The sequence below is a fragment of the Oryctolagus cuniculus genome, chromosome 4, assembly GCF_051225735.1.
Source record: "Oryctolagus cuniculus isolate XC-2025 breed Fujian yellow rabbit chromosome 4, ASM5122573v1, whole genome shotgun sequence".
Taxonomy (NCBI): domain Eukaryota; kingdom Metazoa; phylum Chordata; class Mammalia; order Lagomorpha; family Leporidae; genus Oryctolagus; species Oryctolagus cuniculus.
In genome coordinates, this window is record NC_142870.1 from 155,351,618 (window position 1) to 155,360,496 (window position 8,879).

Consider the following 8,879-nt stretch of genomic DNA (forward strand, 5'->3'; position numbering starts at 1 on the left):
TGGTTTGAAGAATATGCTAGCCTGTCAAAATGCCCATCAGCCTATCTGACCTGATCCTCCCCTGGCCACCCACAACTATTCATTAAATGTCCTCAGCCCTAATTGAAATTGACAACACAAGGATGGCAAAAATGTGCTGTGGCTAAAGCAACACATAGTACTTCACAGCCCTCTGGAGAATGTGACACTAAATAATGAGGTAAATCATTTATACCCTGCTGATTTCCTGAACTAAGCAGCTCACATTAAAAATGCAGTAAGGGGGGCTTTCCCTCTTGGAAGCCTCCCTGGATGCCACCCTAGCTGGATGTCTCTGACCCTAATAAATCTCATTTTTAAATCTCTCTGAGGGTCAGCTTGGAAATTCTTCTTCCAGGTGATACAAAGAACTGAGATAATAATATGTTCTCCACCATTTCCCTTTAACATTTTGGTGCTGTGACTCATATAGCAACGCCAACACGATGCAAATCCCACTGGAGTTCAATTCCAGCCAGCGTCGGATCATCCCGTCATACTGGTGAGCATGTGGACTGCTCTAGCTTTTTCTTCTGAGAGTCTTACTCTCTTCATAGTAACTCTCTCATATTTTTTAAAGATTTATTTATTTATTTGAAAAGCAGAGCTACAGAGAAGCAGAGGCAGAGAGAAGTCTTCTATCCACTGGTTCACTCCCCAAGTTGGCCACAACAGCCAGAGCTGTGCTGTTACAAAGCAAGGCACCAGAAGCTTTCGGGTCTCCAACACAGGTGCAGTGACTCAAGGACTGGGCTATCTCCTGCTTTCCCAGGCCATAGCTGAGAGCTGGATCGGAAGTGGAGCAGCCGAGGCTCAAAGCAGCACTCATATGGGATGCTGGCACTGCAGGCTGCGGCTTTACCCGCTATACCACAGCGCCGGCCCTCTCATCTTTTTAAAAGCACCACATGCCTGTCAGCCAGTTAAAAGTGATCAGTGCAGCTGCCGATCTTAAGACTCAGGGGCAAGGCTTTCTGATTAAGGCAAGGTCTATCCTAACCCCTCTTTTCTCCAGTGTGGATCGGCCGTTCCCATGGGATCAGGAGAAAGTCTTGAGATAACTGATGGATTCTGACTGGGGCTACACACCAGTGCATTCAGAAGGTCTCTTACCCAGGCACCAGACCCCGACCACCAGAATGGTGTTGGGCTGCTAAATGCACTTTCCTGCAGGGAGCAAATCCCTGTCCTTTTGAAGTCCTCATCAGCTATAAGGCCAGAGGCTCCATTCTTCATACTTCTAGTTTGAGCTCTGGGAATGTTGGTTTGGTCCAACTCAACTTCCTTTCACAGGGCTCTGTCCAACACACACGAGTGGGAGACGGGCTTGGAGCAGTCTTAAAATTTAAGCAATTTATGCACTCTCTGGCATTTTGTAAGGACTGGACACCACTCCCCGATGACCTGTTGGGGAGTCATCCAAAAACTGCAGTGTGTTCTTCCTTCCTCAGAGGTAAATTTGTCGGTGAGACTGGGCACAGCTTGGAGCGAGGCCATGGGCTGCAGGCTCCCTGCCTCAATGAGTCTTTCCTTTACTCCAGATCCTGACAAAATCCCTGTCTCTCTCTGATCTTCTAAGTGCTTTCTGTACCTCGCCAGGCCTCCCCAGTTTCTATGAATTCAATTTTCTGGTCCCATTAGCAAGTATTTCCTAGATATTTCATTCATTATTTCTGTTAAAGTTTAAATATCCTGTTTGCACAGGTAGCTTTTCAATCTAGACTCCCATAAATCCCCACATGGCCTGAATTTGCGTAGACAAGTCTCAGCATCTCTCTGGTATCCCCTATCTTCCTACTCAGGTCTCCTCTTTGAGTCACTTCTGTCTGGTCCTCCCTATGTATTATATACCTCAGAGGAGATTTACTGGGAAGGATTTTATTCCCCGACTCTGTTTCTTTGTGACTTCACCTGCCTAGTCACCAACCTAGGTAGTAACAAGGACTGGCACTGTTTGACCAAACTCTATTTTCTAGCCATCTCCAGTAAACTCTTTTCTTCTTCCCTAGTTCTTACTCTGTTAAAACTATTCCATGTTATGGGATGATTCCATGTGCTAACTCATATTTAAGATTTTATTTCTGATTTTTGGAATGACCAAAGAGACACAGATTTTTTGTTCTGTGGAAGTAATCTATTGTGTTCTCTTCATGTCTCAGTTAAGCTCTGATTGTGTAAAAGCAGCTCAATCTTTTTATGGTTTGTTTGAATATATACTCAATCTAAGGTAATCACTTTGTATCAATGATCAAATCTGGTCTATATTACATGATGTTAAGGGATGTAATGATGTTAATGGATTCTATTTCAGCTAGATATTCTAAGCCTTCTTGGCATCCTTGACAGGCATTCAAAAAAATTAAAGTTCCAAATTCTTTGGACTTCGATATTTCCACTTGGGCCCCTGGAAATATCAAAGGATATATGTCTCTCATCTTGCGGAGACACCAACCAATAAGGCTATTTGGATTATATTAAAGGTACTGTCAATATGTGAAGTGGTGCTAAATTTTAAGTTATGATAATGTAAAAAGCTACTGATACAGATGTCCAAAAGTTAAAAAGTCTAATGATCTCATATCGCCAGACATGATGGTTATCTTAATCAGAAAGGCCAAAAGGCCTAAATGGGTTAAATGTTTTATAAAATCCTGCAGGTGCTTTCAAAAATATTGTGTGGAGTAAGCAAGCTCCTGGCTCCTGGCTTCGGGTCAGTGCAGCTCCAGTGATTGCGGCCAATTGGGGAGTGAACCATAGAATGGAAGACCTCTCTCTCTATCTCTCTTTCTCTCTCTCTCTCCTTCTGCTCTCTCTGTGTAACTCTGATATTCAAATAAATAAATAAATCTTTAAAAAAATGAGGCACTGTGTACTAACTCCCCATGTGGGACCTCTGTCCTCAATGAGTTGTATTATGAGAGTTAACTGTAAAACTAGTTCTCAGTTTGTGTGTGTGTGTGTGTGTGTGTGTGTGATAATTGTTGAAATATTTACTTAGTATAGAGTTGGTCTTCTGTGTACAAAGTTAATTGAAAATGAATCTTAATGGAGAATGGGACAGAGAAGGGTAGAGGGAGAAGCAGGATGGCTGGGAGTGTGGGTAGGAGGGTGAGTATGGTGGGAAGAATAGCTGTATTCTTAATGCTGTACTTATGAAATTTGTATTCCTTAAAAAATAAATTAAAAAATATTTTTAAAAAAGACATTGGAAAGGCATCAAATAAATGAGCTATGAAAGCATCTCAAGGACCTAGAAAAACAATAGCAAACCAAATCCAAAGCTACTCGGAGAAAATAAACTGTTAAAGAAGAAATAAATAAAATTGCAACAAAAAAATACAAAAGATCACAAAATGAAGAATGGTTATTAGAAAAAATAAACAAAATTGACATACTATTGGACCAACTAACCAAAAAAAAAGGGAGAAGACTCAAATTAATAAAATTAGAGATGATAAACAAAATGTAACAACAGACACCACAGAAATACAAAAAAAAAATCAGAAATTATTACAAAGAACAGTATGCCAGCAAACTGGGAAACCTAGAAGAAAGACATAAATTTCTAGACACATAAAACCTATCTAAATTGAGCCATGAAGACTTAGGAAATGCAAACAGACCAATAACCAAGATGGAAATTGAATCAGTAATAAAGACCCTCCCAATGAAGAAAAGGCCAGAGCTGGATGGCTTCACTGCTGAGTTTTAGCAGACATTTAAAGAAGACCTAACTCTTGGCCAGCGCCACCGCTCAATAGGCTAATCCTCCACTTAGCGGCACCGGCACCCCGGGTTCTATTCCCAGTCGGGGTGCTGGATTCTGTCCCGGTTGCCCCTCTTCCAGGCCAGCTCTCTGCTGTGGCCAGGGAAGGCAGTGGAGGATGGCCCAAGTGCTTGGGCCCTGCACCCCATGGGAGACCAGGAGAAGCACCTGGTTCCTGGCTTCGGATCAGTGTGGTGCGCCGGCCACAGCGCACCGGCTGTGGCGGCCATTGGAGGGTGAACCGATGGCAAAAGGAAGACCTTTCTCTCTGTCTCTCTCTCTCACTGTCCACTCTGCCTGCCAAAAAAAAAAAAAAGACCTAACTCCAATTCTTCTCAAGCTATCTCCAATTCTCCTCAAACAATAGAAAGAGAGGGAATCCTCCCAAACACCTTTTATGAAGCCACCATAACCTTAACCTGAAAAAGATACAACAGAGACCAAAGATACTACAGACCAATTTCCATGATGAACATAGATGCAGAAATCCACAACAAAAGACTAGCCAACCAAATCTGACAACACCTGAGAAAGATCATTCACCGGACCAAGTGGGATTTATCCCTGGTATGCAGGGATGGCTCAACACTCACAAATCAATTAATGTGATACATCACTTTAATAGACTGAAGAACAAAAAGCATATGATTATCTCAATAGATGCAGAGAACACATTCAATAAAATACAACACTCTTGAAAACCTTAAGGGAATTTGGTATAGAAGGAACATTCCTCAACACAACCAAGGCAATTTGTGACAAACTCACAGCCAGAATCCTAATAAACTGGGAAAAATTGGAAGCATTCCCACTGGGATCCAGAACTAGCCAAAGATGCCCACTCTTACCATTGCTATTCAATATAGTACTGGAAGTTTTAACCAGAGCCATTAGGCAAGAAAAAGAAATCAAAGGAATACAAATTGGGAAAGAGGAAGTCATACAATCTCTATTTTCAGATGATATGATTCTATCTATAAGGGATCCAAAGAACTCCACTAAGAGACTATTGGAACTCATGGAAGAGTTTTGTAAAGTGGCAGGATACAAAATCAGCATACAAAAATTAATAGCCATTATATACACAGACAATGTCACAGCTGAGAAAAAACTTCTAAGATCAATCCCATTCATAATAGCTACAAAAAAAATCAAATAACTTGGAATAAATTTAATCAAAGATGTCAAAGATCTCTACAATGAGAATTACAAAACATTAAAGAAACAAATAGAAGAAGACACTAAAAAAATGGAGAAACCTTCTGTGTTCATGGATTGGAAGAATCAATATCATCAAAATGTCCATACTACTGGAAGCAATTTACAGATTCAATTGTAGCACCAATCAAAATACAAAGAACATTCTTCTCAGACCTGGAAAAAATGATGCTGAAATTCATATGGAGGCACAGAAGACCTAGAATAGCTAAAGCAATCTTGTACAACAAAAACAAAGCTGGAGGCATCACAATACCAGATTTCAAGACATACAACAGGGCACTTATAATCAAAACATCCTGGTACTGGTACAAAAACAGATGGCTAGACCAATGGAACAGAATAGAAATTCCAAAAATCAACCTATGTGTCTGTAACTTAGTCTTGTCAAAGGAACTAAAATCAGTCCCTGGAGCAAAGACTGTTCAATAAATGGTGCTGGGAAAACTGGATCCCCACATAAATGCAGAAGTATGAAGCAAGATCCCTACCTTGCAATTTACACAAAAATCCACTCAACATGAATTAAAGATCTAGCTATGACTGGACACCATCAAATTATTCGAGAGCATTGGAGAAACCCTGCAAGATATAGGCACCGGCAAAGACTTCTTGGAAAAGACCCCGGAGGCACAGGCAGTCAAAGCCAAAATTAACAATTGGGATTGCAAAAATGCACTCAAAATGGATTAAAGACCTATATCTATGACTCAATGCCATCAAATTACTATAGAACTTTGGGGAAATCCTACAAGATATTGGCATAGGCAACAAGTTCTTGGAAAAGACCTCAGAGGCACAGGCAATCAGAGCCAAAATTGACAAGTGGGATTGCATCCAATTGAGAAGCTTCTGCACTGCAAAAGAAACACTTAGAGAAGTTAAGAGGCAACAGACAGGATGGGAGAAATTATTTGCAAACTATTCAACTGATAAAGGATTAATAAACAGAATATATGTAGAGATTGAGAAAGTTAACAATAATAAAACAAACAACCTAGTTAAAAATGGTCAGAGGACTTAAACAGGCATTTTCCAAAAGCAGAATTCCAAATGGCCAAAAGACACATAAAAAATGCTCAGTATCAGTAATGATCAGGGAAATGCATATTGAAACCACAATGAGGTTTCACCTCACCCCAGTTAGAATGGCTTTCATACAGAAATAAACAAACAAGAAATACTAGTGAAGATGTTGGGGGAAAGGTACCCTAATCCACCTTTGGTGGGAATGTAAACTGGTACAGCCATTGTGGAAGACAGTATGGAGATACCTCAGAAATTTGAATATAGACCTACCTTATGACCCAGTCATTCCACTCCTGGGAGTATACCCAAGGGAAATGAAATCAGCAAATGAAAGAGTTATTTGTAACCCCATGTTTATTGCAGCTCAATTCACAATAGCTAAGATATGGAATCAACCCAAATGTCTGTCAACTGAAGATTGGATAAAGAAACTATGGGAGATATACGCCATGGAATACTATACAGCAGTTCAAAATGAAATAGTCATTTGCAACTAAATTGATGAAACTGGAAAACATCATACTTAGTGAAATAAGCCAGCCCCAACAGGACAAATACCATATGTTCTTCCTGATTTGTGATAACTAATAGAGCACCTAAAAGATAATCTATAAAAGGGACATTGACATTTTGAGATGCATTGACTTTGAACAGCCTTTCCACTGTTGAGGAACATTTTTTTTCAATGTGTTGAACTCTTTACTTAGTATAGCGTTAATTATATGTGTATGAAGTTAATTGAAAATAGATCTTAGTAAAAAATAGGAATGGGAATAGGAGAGGGAGGAGAAAGAGGATTAGGAGTGTGGGTGGTAGGGTAGATACGGTGGGAAGAATCAATATATTCCTGAAGCTACATTTATGAAAAGCATGAAATTTATACTCCTTAAATAAAAGGTTTCTGGGGGGGAAGGCAAAAAAATTATTTGAAAATTCAAAGTAAATGCAAAGAAATATCATTTCCAATGTGTTTGGGCCACTGCCACACATGTGGGAGACCTGGAAGACGCTCTTGGCTCCTGGCTTTGGATCGACCCAGCCCTAGCAATTGCAGCCATTTGGGGAGCGAATCAGCAGATGGAAGACCTTACTCTTCCATCTGTCTGTCTGTAAATCTACCTCTCAAAAAAGTAAATACAAATCTTTTTTAAATCTTTTTAATGATGTTTTTAAAAAGCTTCCCAAGGCAGCAATGCTGAAGTCTCAGACTTGGCATATTCTTTCTGTGGAATCTATTATGGCAGCTTGGATCATTCAAAGTCTGGTGAAGAATCTCCAGGTACCACAAGTTCAAGTCCAGCTGCTGCATTTCCAATCCAACTCTGCTAATTCTCCTAGGAAAACAGCAGAAGATGGCCACTACCACCCATGTGGAAAACCCAGATGCAGTTTCTGACTCTTAGATTTGGCCTGGACCAGCCCCAGCCATTGCCAATATTTGGGGAGTGAACCAGTGGATGGAGATATATATCTCTCTCTCTCCTTCTCTCCCTCTATTTCTCTCTCCCTATCTGTCAAAAAAATAAATCTTAAAATAAAATAGTAATCTACAGATAATTGCCTGCTGCTCAAAAAATCAAGATAAGTGAAAAAACCCAAACACATTTCAAGTTTAGGAAATGCTTCAGCATATTTTAAAACATTGGTTTAAATTCACAGAAGTATTTTATGTAAATATTTAAATTAAGTTTATAAATGTGGATTACAGAAATGTGCATCATTAAGGACAGTATATGTAGATGCTAGAATATGCCAAGAATGTTCATGGAAGGCTGCAAAAGAAACCAGTCATTAGGATTTTGATGCCTAGAGATGCCAGCCACCAAACGCAGGTGTACTGCGCAGCTGGGGATCCCACCCCCACCCAGAGGCAACAGAGTACTGGGAGATGCTGGGCCTGGGGCCAGGAAGCAAGTGAGGTGGTGATCCAGGAGTCGCCCTAGCCATGCGGCTCCTGGGGCGGCACAGCACCACCACGACGTCGAAGTTTTCATGCACCTGCTACGGAGGCTGCCCAGTCAAGGCCATCTGCGACCTGTGAACCTGGGTCTCTGCTCGCCGGAGTGCAAGGTGCCCTTAGTCCCCACCCCACCCCACAATCAGCCTCCACCAGGTCTGCATCCACTGCTTCTACCCCACTGGCTGAAATTCGCGGACCTGGTCCTCGATGTGGGCTTCTCTGGCCGCTGATGGGGGTCCGGATGCGAGTTCCTCCATCTTCAGGCAAGTCTGCACGTCTCTGGGCTCCCCCAGCTGCACCCTGAGCCCTGAGAGCAGCCCCATTGGTGCTCACGCATGATCAGGCTGACCTGGCGCTGTGGGACGAATGGGCGTTGCAGAAGTAGGAGGAAGACAGGCTTGCCCTGAGCGACGCAGACTCACAGGACCAGCCTGAGGCCAGTCTCCCATGCAGCCTGGCTGCACTGCACTGCACGCCCAGGATTGTGCTGTTGGCACTAGTGAGCTTCGTGTGCGGAGACACTAAGAAAAATCATGCCCAGAGTTTTCTCCCTCTGGGCCTTCACAACTTTAGGGTGCCTTGTTCCCTCTTTGTTCCTGGTTAGCTGAAGCTTATTCCAAGCCTTGTTGATTTGACAATCCGGGAGACCAGAGTGGCTGGACCACGTGATCCTTCTCACAGCCAGAGCTAGTAAGAAACCTTGTTCATTCTCCCTTTCCACTAGATCTCAGTAACCCTGGCCAAGGGACTGAATTGCTCAAGAGACCCCCGAAACCTTTCTATGACCTCTCAGATTTTCTTTCTTAATCTGAGCTGAGGGACCGGCACTTATTGGCACAGCTTCTGTCATTGCTGCCATCTGGGGAGTGAACCAGTGGATGGAAGACC